The sequence below is a fragment of the Mobula hypostoma genome, unplaced genomic scaffold (assembly GCF_963921235.1).
Source record: "Mobula hypostoma unplaced genomic scaffold, sMobHyp1.1 scaffold_36, whole genome shotgun sequence".
In the NCBI taxonomy this organism is placed as follows: domain Eukaryota; kingdom Metazoa; phylum Chordata; class Chondrichthyes; order Myliobatiformes; family Myliobatidae; genus Mobula; species Mobula hypostoma.
This window is the reverse complement of record NW_026948187.1, coordinates 2,229,723-2,243,941: the sequence shown is the minus strand read 5'-3', so window position 1 is coordinate 2,243,941 and position 14,219 is coordinate 2,229,723. Positions and strand designations below refer to the sequence as shown.

The 14,219-nt window shown below is 39.4% G+C and overlaps 1 long non-coding RNA gene across 3 annotated transcripts in view; it reads left to right on the top strand.

Annotated features, from left to right (window-relative positions):
* LOC134341630 (uncharacterized) overlaps window positions 1-14,219 on the top strand; it is a 364,862-nt gene that overhangs the window by 132,818 nt on the left and 217,825 nt on the right. The gene's annotated exons all lie outside the window — the stretch shown is intronic.

Below are 14,219 nucleotides of genomic sequence, written 5' to 3'. Positions count from 1 at the left end.
ATAACCTGTCTCGATTAATATTCATTGTTGCCGGTCAAGTAACACCAGACCCCTCTGTTCTCCCGCACTCCTCAGTGCCTTAACATTTACCCTGTATGTTCTACTTTGGTTTGTCCTTCCAAAGTGCAATATCTCACACTTGTGTGAAATTAAACTCCATCTGCCATTTTTCAGCCCATTTTTCCAGCTGATCCAAATCCCTCTGAAAGCATTGAAAACATTCCTCACTGTCCACTGCACCTCCAATCTTTGTATCATCAGCAATTTTTCTGATCCAATTTCCCACATTATTTCTCCAGATCATTGATATAGATGACAAATAACAATGGACCCAGCACTGATCCCTGTGGCACACCACTAGTCACAGGCCTCCACTCTGAGAAGCAATCCTCTACTACCACTCTTTGGCGTCTTCCATTGAGCCAATGTCTAATCCAGTTTACTACCTCTCCCTGTATACCTAGCGACTGAATTTTCCTAACTAACCTTCCATGCGGAACCTTGTCAAATGCCTTACTGAAGTCCATGTAGACAATATCCACTGCCTTCCCTTCATCCATTTTCCTGGTAACCACCTCGAAAAACTCCAATAGATTGGTCAAACATGACCTACCACGCACAAAGCCATGTTGACTCTCCTTAATAAGTCCCTGTCTATCCAAATGCTCATAGATTCTGTCTCTCAGTACTCCCTCCAATTAATTACGAACTACAGACTTCAAAGTTACAGGCCTATAATTTCCTAGAACACTCTTCGATCCTTTTTAAACAACGGAACAACATGAGCCATTCTCCAATCCTCCGGCACCTCACCCGTAGACACCGACATTTTAAATATATCTGCCAGGGCCACTGCAACTTCAACACTAGTCTCCTTCAAGGTCCGAGGGAATACCTTGTCGGGGACCGCCCCTGTCTGCCAATGGAGTAGCAGTAGTTTTTCTGCTGCTCTTAGTTTTCTTTCTTTCCCCCTAGTTTAAGTTTTCAATTTAAAATTTGTACTTGTTGATTCTTGAGGGGGATCGATATGTCTAGGTCTACAAGAAGTGGGAAGAATTTACCTGAACCTAGTGATAAAGGTAATGGGAAAGGAAAGGTGCAAAAGGAAAGATCTGATGAAATGCTATCGTGGGATGAAGATATCGTTCGGACACTGAATTCAATTAAGGATCAGAATAGATTGATTAAAGACCAACTGGAAAAGAATAGTAATGCAATGAAGTAATTTCTGGGAAAACTTAAAGACCTGGAAACTCAGGTTATTACACATGAAGAGGAAATGAAGATAAGTAAGCAAAAGTTGTCTGAAGCTACAACTCATTTGGAAAGATAACAAAATAAGATTATAGACCTGGAAACTAGGTCTCGACGAAGGAATATAAGAATTGTTGGGCTGCAGGAAGGAGCTGAAGATGGAGATTTAATGGCTTACTTTGGTCAGCTTTTCCACACTTTATTTCCTGCCATTCTATCAAAGCTGCCTGCTACAGAAAGGGCACACAGGGCGTTTATCTCGAAATCGAAGGATTCTTGTAAACCAAGATCTGTTCTGGTTTGCTTTCATCACTTTAAAATTAAAGATCAAATAATGCGACAGGCAAGAAAACAGAGTTTCTAGATCTATAGAATCTGAGCTCCATTTCTACGAAGATTATCCAAGAGAGATAATGGAACAAAGATCAAAATTTGCCCTGGTAATGGAATAAACATATGATAAGAATCTTTTCCTGTCTTTGAGGTACCCGACAAGAATTAAAATTTTCCCTGCTAATTCTCCTTCTCGTACTTTTTTTCATCCAAAAGATCCACTGGATTTTGTTCAGGCTTTACCTGCCGCTGGCACCGACGCCGCTGTTGAATGATCCATCTGAAAGGCTGTTCGGCTATTTGTATATTATTCGCATTTTGGAAAGAAGATTTATGAAGGTCACTTGTATATTTCATCGAGAGACTAATTAAAGAACACGGAGAGTTGTTCTTTATTGCATATTATTGGTTTTCCTTTGAAAAGATTTATGGTTTAAGTATCTCTGCTCAAATGATCTCTGGACATTTTATGACTGAGGGAAGAAGATAAGGCGATTTGTTCCTTTAATTTAATAATTGGAAGCTAATTGGTAGCTTTTTTTCCTACTACTAGGGCTTTTTATATATTTTTTTCTGTTTTATTATAACATTTTATAATTGAATTTAAAGCTTTTTAGGAAAATAATATTAAACTTAAACATGGCGCTATTTTTCCTCTCGAAGAGGTAACATTATTTTGGTTCTTGTTTATAGGTCGATAGAATGTAAATACCTTTTCCCTGAGACTTTATTGTCTTTTTCACAAGGACACTCTACTTTTTTCTAACTGTGGGGAGGGAAAGAAAACACAGACAGAGCAGTCATTAGCTTTGAATTCCATTGTAGATCACTTGCCTTTTTCGGGTTTCCGGGTGTGGGTGGATGGGTTTAGAGTTAGAAGTTTTTTTTTTCCCATTGGGTGGTTCCGGAGCATGCCTGTTTTTTTTTATTTGGTTGTATTATTCATCACCGCCATCTTTGATCAGCCTGCATTGGTATGTGCTTTGTGCATATAAAGTAGAATGAAATTACAGTATGCTGTTAAAACGGATTAATATAATAAGTTGGAATGTACGTGGTTGGAAACATCCTATTAAACGAAAGAAGACTTTTAAAAGTATTAACCGATTCCAACCTGATATAATTTTTGCTCAAGAGACGTATCAGGGCGGGAGATCAAAATAGATTTTTAGATGGTGGAATGGTTTGCAATTCCACTCTACTTCTCAGAGTAAAACAAAGGGCCTGTCTATTTTCATTAAACCTAATATATTTATTCAAGAGGATATTGAATCAGATTTTAATGGTAGATTTTTAATTGTTAAAGAAACAATCTGTAACAGAAAAGTTGTTTTGATTAATTTGTATGGTCCTAACTTGGATGATCCTTCCTTTTTTTTTTAAAAAAAAAAGGTATTTGCTTTACTGCCTGACTGAAATGAATATATGCTCATAATGGGTGGGGATTGTAATTGTTGTTTAAACCCTATGATTGATAAGAGCTCAACCAATCAGCGACTTCCAAATCGATCCGCGTCATTTATTAATTCCTTTTTGATTGATTTTGGGTCGATTTGTGAAGGTATCTTCATCCCGATAATAGAGAATATTATTTCTACTCACACGTTTATAAAAAAAAATCGAGGATCGATTATATTATAATCGATCCCAGCTTCTTGCCTAGTGTTAAAACTTGCGAATATGACGTTATTGCTATATCTGATCATGCGCCTCTGAGTTTGTCTTTTGAATTTGATGATGTCATTCTTGTCCGCCCGCCTTGGTGCATATGTCAGACATTATTGCAAAACTCTGACTTTGTCAGTTTCATTGAAACCCAGATAAAAGATTTTTTTTTTCTTTTTAATGATATAGAGGTATGTCTAAATTAGTTATATGGATACACTTAAAAAACTTTACGTGGTCAGATTATTTCTTATTCAGCTAAACTTGAAAAAAAAAACTAAAGCTGAATTAGATAGAATTTCAAAACAAATTAAATATTTAGATAATATTTATGCAATTTCCTCCAATACTGATTTTTTTTTAAAACAAAGGGTGGAACTTCAATCACAATATAACCTGTTATTAACTCATCCCATTGAAGGTTATTTGCTTAAGCTAAAGAGCCAATTTTACATGTCTGGAGATTTAAAAAAAAAATAAACTGCTTGCTTACCAATTTAAACTGGCAGCAGCCAAAAGGCAAATCATGAAAATTCGTAGGAAAGATGGTACCTTAGCTCAGGAATATGAAGAAATTAATAAAATTTTTCTTAAGATTTTTATGCTGAGCTATATAAATCTCAATGTCCGTTAGATTCCTCTAAAATGAATGGTTTTTTTTACGAAATGTTGTTTTTCCTTAAATCTCGGCTGAGGATCAAAAGACTCTCCATGCTCAAATTACTGAAGCCGAAATTCATAAAGCTATTTTTTCAATGAAATCTGTTAAGTCCTCAGGACTTGATGGCTATCCTGTAGAATTTTTAAAAAAACTGGAACGTTGCTCTCCCCGTATATGTTGGAAATGTTTAAGGATTCTTTTGTGAAAGGTGACTTACCCATTACTTTTTATGAGGCCTCTATTTCTTTAATTCTTAAAAAAGATAAAGATCCCACTGGCTGTGCTTCATATAGACCTATTTCATTACTGAATGTTGATGCTAAGATTTTGTCAAAGATAATGGCCAATCGGTTGGAGAATATTTTGAGTAAAATTATTTTTAAAGATCAAACAGGCTTTATAAAGGGTCGCTATTCTTTTTCAAATGTTCGGAGACTATTTAACATTATATATTCATCCTCTTTTAAAACTCCACAACGTGTTATATCTTTGGATGCTGAAAAAGCGTTCGATCGAGTCGAATGGAAATATTTATTCAATGTTTTAGAGAAATTTTGTTTTGATGTTAATAATAATTGGATTAAAATGATATATAAAGCCTCTATTGCTACCGTTGTCACTAACAATTGTAGATCTCCTTTTTTTCAGCTTTCACGGGGGACAAGGCAAGGCTGTCCATTAAGTCCTTTGTTGTTTAATTTAATATTAGAACCCTTTGCTATTGCTCTTCGTGAGGCTAAAAATATCCATGGAATTTTTGTGAATGAGACCATGCATAAGATCTCTCTTTACGTTGATGCTTTATTGGTTTATATGTCTAATCCTAACGAATCTATTCCTGCCTTGCTAAAATTTTTTAATGAATTTGGAGGTTTTTCAGGATATAAAATAAATTTTGGTAAAAGTGAATTGTTTCCTTTAAATGATTCCGTCTCTATATATGATAATACTCCTTTTAAAATCACAGATTCTTTTAGATATTTAGGTATCATAATTACTAAAAATTATAAGGATCTTTATAAAGCCAATTTTGTTCCTTTAGTAGACTCTATGAAGTATTTATTTAGTAGATGGAGTCCACTTACATTTTCACTTGTTTGTCGTATTCATATAGTTAAAATGATGATTTTACAGAAAAATATATATTTCTTTCAGAACATTCCTTTTTTTTCTAGGAAGTTTTTTGATCGGATTGATTCTATTATTTCATCTTTTATTTGGAATAATAAAAGACCAAGAATTAGTAAATGTCACTTACAAAAATTGAAAAAGGATGGAGGTCTTGCTTTGCCTAATCTAAGAATGTATTATTGGACTGTTAATGTGCGATATATGTCTTTTTGGTTATATTGGGTTGATAAGAGTGATCGGCCAATTTGGGTAGATCTAGAACTGAAAGTTGTAAAACAGTTTTATTTAACCTCGTTATTGGGAGCTGCTTTACCTGTGCAATTAGCTAAAGTTGTTAATTTAAACCTATATCCTGTGATTAAGTATTCTTTACAAATTTGGCTCCAGTTCTGCATTTTTTTTAATCTTAAAAAATTTAAACTTTGTAGATTAATTTATCGAAATTACTTTTATAAGCCTTCTTTGAGTGATCCATTTTTTTTACTTTGGGAAAATAAAGGTATTAATTCTTTTTTGGGTTTATTTAAAGAAGATATATTGATGTCTTTTGAACAATTAATTGATAAATATTCTCTTTCATACTCACACTTTCTGCAATACCTTCAAGTTAGACATTTTTTACAAAAATATTTAAGTAATTTTCCTTACATATTGGAGGCTGACCTGTTAGATACTATTATGAGTATGATCCCTTCGATCAAGATTTCTATTGGAAGAATTTATAATTTATTATTACAATGGGATAAGCGTCCTTTATCTAAGATTAAACAGGATTGGGAAAAGGAACTTAATTTGACTTTTATGATGGAGGATTGGGTGCGGATTTTGAAGTTGGTTAACTCTTCTTCAATTTGTGCTGGCCATTCATTGATTCAATTTAAAACTGTACAGCGTTATCATTTGACAAAGGAGAGACTTTCTAAAATCTTTTCTAATGATGATAGTCATTGAGATAGACGTAAAACTGAGATAGCTACACTGGCACATATATTTTGGTCTTGTTCTATATTGGAACAGTTCTGAAAGTCGGTTTTTTCAACAATTTCTAAAGCACTTAAAATCAATCTACAACCTAATAAATTAACTGTGCTTTTTGGAATAATTCCTCAAAATATTCATGGTATTTCTGTGTCTGACCAACATGTTATTGCATTTGTTACATCGATAGCTAGGGGTCCATATTGTTGAAGTGGAAGGATACATCAGCTCCCACTTTATCACAATGGTTCTCTCAAGTGATGCTCTGTCTTAGTTTGGAGAAAATTAGAAGTCGAACCTTTGAACCTTTATTTGATTTTGAGAAAAGGTGGGGCTCATTTGCTAGTTATTATCATTTGAGCTAATTGATAGATTTTTTTCCACGATCTAATTGTAACTTTTTTAGTATATTTTCTTTTCTTGCTGGCGGTTTGATGTTTATTTTTAGAAGCTTTTTGTATGACGTATGACTCCGGGGTTGTACACCTAATGGGTTCTTTTTTTTCCTCACTTTTTCTGCTTAGAAGGTTTTTTTGTTATTACGATTTTTTTCAATCTTTAAGATAATGTCTTTTTTGAGACATTGTAGGTGTTACTTCAATGTGCTCGTGTTATTTCTTTTGTATAATATAAGAATGAAAAGATTTGAAAATAAAGAATTTCTTGCAGGCATCTCTCCAGGTTGAATAAAATGATGAGCTCACTGTGGTTTTAACGTTCTTCAGGGCTCTGGTCTAAGGTGGTTAAGTCCTTCTTCCCTGCCCTTTTCAACGTTTTGTGTCATTTTCACTCATTTCAAAGGACTGTACCTCAGACAGCTGCAATGCGTCTCTAACGTCTCACAGCAGACGAGCAAGTGAATCTTCGATGCTGTAGAGTCAGAAACCAAAGAGTTACCAGCCTGAATCAGGGCTTTGGGGCTCCAGAAAGAGATGGGAACTAGAGTTTACAAGGAAGAGGAGGAAGAGGAATCAGACCAGCAGGATGTGGCTCAAATGAAAGATCAGAAACATTCTGCAACTGTTTGATTGAAAAAAAGGTGGTTAATTTCTGCAAAATACTGGAGGAAATCAACAGATCAGGCCGCAAATGTGGAGAGGAATAAATAGACAATGTTTGGCCCGAGTCCCTTCAGCATGCCTGGACTGTGTACCCCTCTGCTTAGTTGCTGCCTGAACTGCAGAGTTTTTCCAGCATCTTGTGTGCATGTCTACATTTCCAGAAACTGCAGAATCTCTTGTGCTATATATCTGCAATTGTAACAAGGTTCATAGTCATAGTCATACTTTACTTTATGTGGAATGAGATGTCAGCACAAGTGATGCATGTGAGCTCGATTCCACCATTAAGGAGAAGTTTGAATGGGTATCTGTCTCCTGAGTAAATACAGATGCAAAAATACTATGTAAAATCTACCCCATCTATTTTGCCTCCTCGTATAGTCATAGTCACGTTCGCTGAAGCACCGATCGAATGCGCAGGCGTCAGGGTTGCGGCTGTTCCCGAATATCGCGCATGCGCGCAGTACATAAAAGGCTTCTCGCGAAATCAGCTTCAGGTAAGAGATTTTCCCCGGCTGCGGGTGGGAATTTTCAACACCGAATTCGGGACAATTGCTGTGAGCTCCGGACACCGTGGCCCGCAATCCCGGGACAGTCCTGTTCTCTTCCCTCTCTCTCAGCCCCACGATCCGTACACGGGTCCCGGGGAACTTCCGGCTGCTGAGGGAATGGGAACCGACGGATCTCTCAGACAGAGCTGAGCTCCAGCTGTCTAAATGCAAGGATTGGGGACTCAGAGAAAGGGAACAAAATCTTTCTCATCAGCTGTTGAGAAAATCACCTTTGTTCTGCCTCCAATCAAAAACAAGAGAAAACCTGCAGATATTGAAAATCTAAGCAACACACACAAAATGCTGGAGGAACTCAGCATTTGTACTCTTTTCCATAAATACTGCCTGACCTGCTGAGTTCCTGCAGCATTTCGTGTGTGTTGCTTGTTCTACCTCCTCTTGTTCTGGACCTTTCTAACCGTGAGAACATGTTTTGACCCATTCTCTCTGGGTACATAATGATATCACACCTTTATCCTGAGCAACAAGTAGCTTTCACATCACTAAATGAAACAGACTACTGCCCTTCCCTTCATATTCATTGGCCGTCAGTCACCTGGGGAAGGGTTCAGGGGAAATATTTATGTACAATACAGAAACTGGTATTACCTGTGTGTATTGTGGGAATGCAAAAGTTGCTGGCGAATTTGCAAGTGGGTGGAACTGGAGTGATATTTGGAAATATGACTTTTTAAAACATCTGATTTGCTTGCTAAATGATATGTATGGTGTGCAAAAGGTCTGGTGAGAAAATCCTTCATCACCCTCTACAGGCCTGCTACATAGGTTGTGTGAGAGTGCAGATGAATGATCAAACCCAGAGGAAATCTTATTAACAGTGATTTGCTGGCTGTTAAAATAAATACCCCTCTATTTAAAATTCAGTGTGCACATGTTGCTATCACTGGGTAAAAATTGCACAGCACAAGATTTTTCGGCACACCAGTCATTACAAATTTGAGGGGACATTGGTGGGAAGGTGGAGAGACCTCCAGTGTCCTTGACACCCTCACCTACAAGATGGGCATCCAGCTGCAGCTTGTAACCCTGCACGTTAGGGAGTTGGAACTTGAAATGGATGAATTCCAGATCATTTGGGAGTTGAAGGGGGTGATAGATATGACATGAAGAGAGGTGAGTTACACCCAGAGTGCAGGACACAGGAAACTGGGTGAGAGTCAGGAACGGGAATGAGGTTAAATAGCCATTGCAGAGTACTCTTGTTGCTGTCCCGCACAACAACAGGTGGACCACTTTAGAAACTGTCGGGGGGCACTACCTGGCAGAGGGAATTCAAAGGGCTGATAGTGGAAAATGGTAGTATAATGTGAAAAAAGACTAAGGAGCTGGTGGTAGACCTGAGGAGAGCTAAGGTACCGGGGACTCCTGTTTCCATCCAGGGAGTCAGTGTGGACATGGTGGAGGATTACAAATACCTGGGGGTACGAATTGACAATAAACTTGACTGGTCAAAGAACACTGAGACTGTCTGCAAGAAGGGTCAGAGCCATCTCTATTTCCTGAGCAGACTGAGGTCATTTAACATCTGCCAGACAATGCTGAGGATGTTCTATGAGTCTGTGGTGGCCAGTGCGATCATGTTTGCTGTTGTGTGCTGGGGCAGCAGGCTGAGGGTAGCAGACACCAACAGAATCAACAAACTCATTCGTAAGGCCAGTGATGTTGCGGGGATGGAACTGGACTCTCTCACGGTGGTGTCTGAAAAGCGGATGCTGTCTAAGTTGCATGCCCGCTTGATCAATGTCTTCCATCCACTACATAATGTACTGGTTGGGCACAGGAGTACATTCAGCCAGAGACTCATTCCACCGAGATGCAGCACAGAGCGTCATAGGAAGTCATTCCTAACTGTGGCAATCAAACTTTACAACTCCTCCCTTGGAGGGTCAGACACCCTGAGCCAATAGGCTGGTCCTGGACTTGTTTCCTGACATAGTTTACATATTACTATTTAACTATTTATGGTTCTATTACTATTTAATTATTTATGGTGCAACTGTAACGAAAACCAATTTACCCTGGGATCAATAAAGTATGACTATGACTAATATCCTAGTGGTAGGGCTTGCTTTTGCTCGTGTTTCGGGGGGCGGTGGTGGGTGGCCGGTTGTGGGTGGCCGGTTGAACTAAAGTTGCTCGGGGAATGGGAGGCCAGAATGACAGAACAGAGAGTGGAGAGGGTGAGTTGAATTGAATTGACTTTATTATTTATATCTTTCATATACCTGAGGAGTAAAAATCTTTACGTTTTGTCTCCGTCTGAATGTGCAATGTACAATTTGTAGTAATTTATACTAAGTCGTTTGTAGATAGGACAGTCAATATAACATGGAAATGCAATTGTATCAGCATGAATTAATACCAGTTTCCCCTTCCAATCAAGTTTGGCCAGCTTCTCTGTCAAAGAATCATGGGGAAGTTCAGTACAGAAACAGGCCATTTGTCCCATATAGACAATGCTGAAAACATTTAAGCTGTCTCATGCAATGACCTGCACTGGGACCATAGCCGTGCATAACGCAACCATCCAGGTACCTATCCAAACTTCTCTTAAATGGTGAAATCGAGCTCACGTGCACCACTTGTGCTGGCATCTCATTCCATACTTTCACATACTCTCACATTCAATTCAGGGAAGAGGTTTTCCACATGTACCCATTAAATTTTCGTTAGATGGGCCACTTACCCCTGACCTCCGGTTGTCATCCCACCCAACATCAGTGGAAAAAGCTGCTTGCTTGTACCCTATCGATACCTTCCTAATTTTATATACTTCCAAAAAATCCTCAAAGCAATGTATAATTTCCTTATTTATGCCTAGAGCCTTTTTTAGGTGTATAAGATGATGAGGGGCATTGATCGTGGGGATAGCCAGAGGTTTTTCTCCCAGGGTTCAAATGGCTAACACGAGGGGGCATAGTCTCAAGGTGCTTGGAAATAGATACCGAGGTGATGTCATGGGTATGTTTTATTACAGAGAGTGGTGGGTGTGTGGAATGCACTGCCAGCAGCGGTTGTCGAGGCAGATACAATAGGGTCTTTTAACAATCTCTTAGATAGGTACATGGAGCTTAGGAAAATAGAGGGCTATGCGCTAGGGAAACTCTAGGCAGTTTCTAGAGTGGTTACATGGTTGGCACAACATTGTGGGCTGAATGGCCTGGAATATGCTGTAGATTTCTATGTTCTATGTTGAACAGCGAAATCACTTTGGCTCTCCTACAATCCTCTGATAACTCCCTCGTCACTAAGGATGATTTAATTATTTCTTCTCGGGCCCTGTCAATTTCTACACTTGTCTCCCATAGGGTCCAAGGTCCCTGTCATGCCCTGGAGATTTATCCACCCTAATCTGCCTCAACATAGCAAGCATTTCCTCTTCTTTAATCTGTGCAGGGTCCACGATTTTAATGCTGCTCTTCCACACTCCCACAGACCCTTTGTCCATCTCCTAAGTAAACAGAGAAGAAAAAAAATGTTTAAGATCTCCCCCAACCTGCTTTGCTTCCACACGTGGATTGCCATTCCGGTCTTCCAGAGGACCAACTTTGTGCCTTGTAATCCTTTTGCTCTCAATCTATCTGTAGAATCCCTGAGGGTTATCCTTCATCTTTTCTGCAAGGGCAATCTCATGCCTTCTTTTAGCCATCCTAATTTATATCTTGTTCTCTTGCATTTCTTATACTCCATAAGAATCTACCTGCCTATCCCTGTTATGCAACTCCATTTTGTGCTTCACCAGAGTCTTAATACCTCTTGAAAACCAAGAGATACAGTTTCTAACTTTACCTTTTATTCTGACAAGCACATACCTGCATTGTACTCTCAAAATTTCGCTTTGAAGGCCTCCCATTTACAAAGCACACCTTTGCCACAAAGCAGCCTGTCCCAGTCCACAGTTGCCAGATCCTAGTGTCATAATTCCAGTGTTGTTCCATGCCGTGAACACATCCGCCTTTCCTACGCTGCTCCCTGTATTGAAATATACAGGGCTCAGCATATTCACTGCACCATGCTCAACTTTTTTATTCCTGACTTTGTCTGAGGACTGAACAACATATGTCTCCACAACCCCACCACTATCTGTCCTGCTGTTCGTGCTTCCATTCCCCCTGAAACTTTAGTTTAACTCCCCCCTTCCCCCACCTCCCACCATGCAACTCCATCACCCCTTTGTGTTTCTTCTCCCAGGTCAATAAAAAGGAGGTGCATACCAGGTACAGGCAGATAGGAACAAATAGAAGTACAGGAAATTCAAGTGAACACTTATGAAAGAAATAAAAGAAGGCATGAGGTTGTCCCAGCAGACAAGGTGAAGGAGAATCCTCAGGGACTCTGCAGATATGTTAAGAGCAAAAAGATTGGAAGGGACAAAATTAATCCTCTGGAAAATCAGAATGGTATCCCATATGAGGAGACAAAATAGATGGGGGAGATTTTTTTTCACAGCCGTATTTACTCAGATGGTCACAGGGTTTATAGAAGTGAGGCAAAGCAGCATCAACTTCATGGACCCTGTACAGATTACAGAGGTGGAGGTTTTTGCTGTCTCAAGGCAAATTACCATGGATAAATCCCCAGCGCCTGGGACCCTGCGGAAGAGAAGTGCAGAAATTTTTGGAGCCCAGGCTCAGATATTTAGATCATCCTCAGTGACAGGTGAGGTACTGGAGGATTGGAGGACAGCCAATGTTGTTCCACTGTTCAAGAAAGGCTCTGAAAATAAACGAGGAAATTCTATGTTTGTGAGCTTGACGTCAGTAGTGTGAAAGTTATTGGAACATATGTGCAGGAACCGGATATATAAGTATTTGGATAGATGTCGACTGATTAAGGATAGACAGCATGGCTTTGTGCACGGTAGTTCATGTCTCACCAATCTAATAGAGTCTCTCGAGGAAGTTATCAGGAAAGTGGATGAAGGCAAGACAGTGGATGGTGTCTACATCGACTTCAGCAAGGCACTTGACAAAATCTCATATGGGAGGTTGGTCAAGAAGGTTCAGTCACTCAGCATTCAAGATGAGATAGTAAATTGGATGAGACCCTGTCTTTGGGAGAAGTCAGACTGTGGTAGCAGATGGTTGCCTCTCTGACTGGAGACCTGTGACTAGTGGTGTGTCACAGGGATCAGTGCTGGATCTGTTGTTGTTTGTCATCTGTATCAGTAATCTGGATGATAACATGGTTAGCTGGATCAGCACGTTTGTGGATGAAACCAAGACTAGGGGTGTAGTGCAAGGAATACTATCATGGCTTCCAATGCGATCTGAACCCGCTGGAAAAATGGGTAGAGAAATGGAAAATGGAAGTTCATGCAGACAAGTGTGAGGTGTTGTGCTTTGGTAGGACCTACCAGGGTAGGTCTTACACAGTGACTGGTAGGGCACTGAGATGTGTTGTTGAAGAAAGGGATCTGGTAATACAGGTCCATAATTCACTGAAAGTGGTGTCACGGTTCAATAGGAATGGAAAGAATGATTTTGGCACATTGCCCTTTAAAACCAAAGTACTGAGTACAGGAGATGGATGTTATGTTGATGTTGTACAAGACATTGGTGAGGCCTAATTTGGAGTATTGTGTGCAGGTTTGGTGACCAACCTGCAGGAAAGATGTAAAAAAGGTTAAAAGAGTTCAGAGAAAATTCACAAGGATGTTGCCAGGTCTGGAGAACTTGGGTCATAAAGAAAGATTGAACAGGTCAGGACTTTATTCCTTGGAACATCGAAGATTGAGGGGAGATTTGATGCAGGTATACCACAATTAAGAGGGGTATAGATAGGGTAAATGCAAGCTGGCTTTTACCACTGAGATTGGGTGGGACTACAACCAGAGGCCATGGGTTAAGGGTGAAAGGTGAAGCGTTAAGGGGAACAAGAGGGGAAACATCTTCACACAGACGGTTAACCAGATGTGGAATGAGCAGCCAGCACAAGTGGTGCATGCAAGCTCAATTTCAACACTTAAGAGGTTTGTATCGGTACCTGGATGGTAGGGGTATGGGTGTAGAAAGTTTAAATAGTTCAGCACAAACTAGATGGGCCAAAGGGCCTGTTTCTATGTTGTACTTTTCTATGACTGTGACAAGAACCTTAAATTATACCAATATTCACTCTAATTCCTTTTAACGGCTGTGCAGACCAACCATACATCTGAGTAGGAGATATTTACATGGCGTTAAAACTGCGGCACTTTAAATTAACAGTACATAGAAGAAAATCCCAGCTGCACATCAACAAAGGCTATTTGCGTGAGAGTGTTTCAGTTACTCTGGGGCCAGGCACCCATGCAGCTCAGTGTGAACAGGGAATAATACCAATGGAGAGAGTCAAACTGAGCCAGGTCACAGATTGGAGATGGCGGAAATGCCCCATACTTAAAGAGACAGGAAGAACATCAGAGAGTTTGATGATCATTCCAGATACCAGCACTGTGCCCGGTTAGAAGATGATTTCTCTCTCCAACTTGGGTTGAACCTCACTGTAACTGTGTTGTCAGATCATTCCTTGGCAAATCAAGTGATCTCATCTGAAATCCTTCACCCATTGATGGATTTTGTAAAT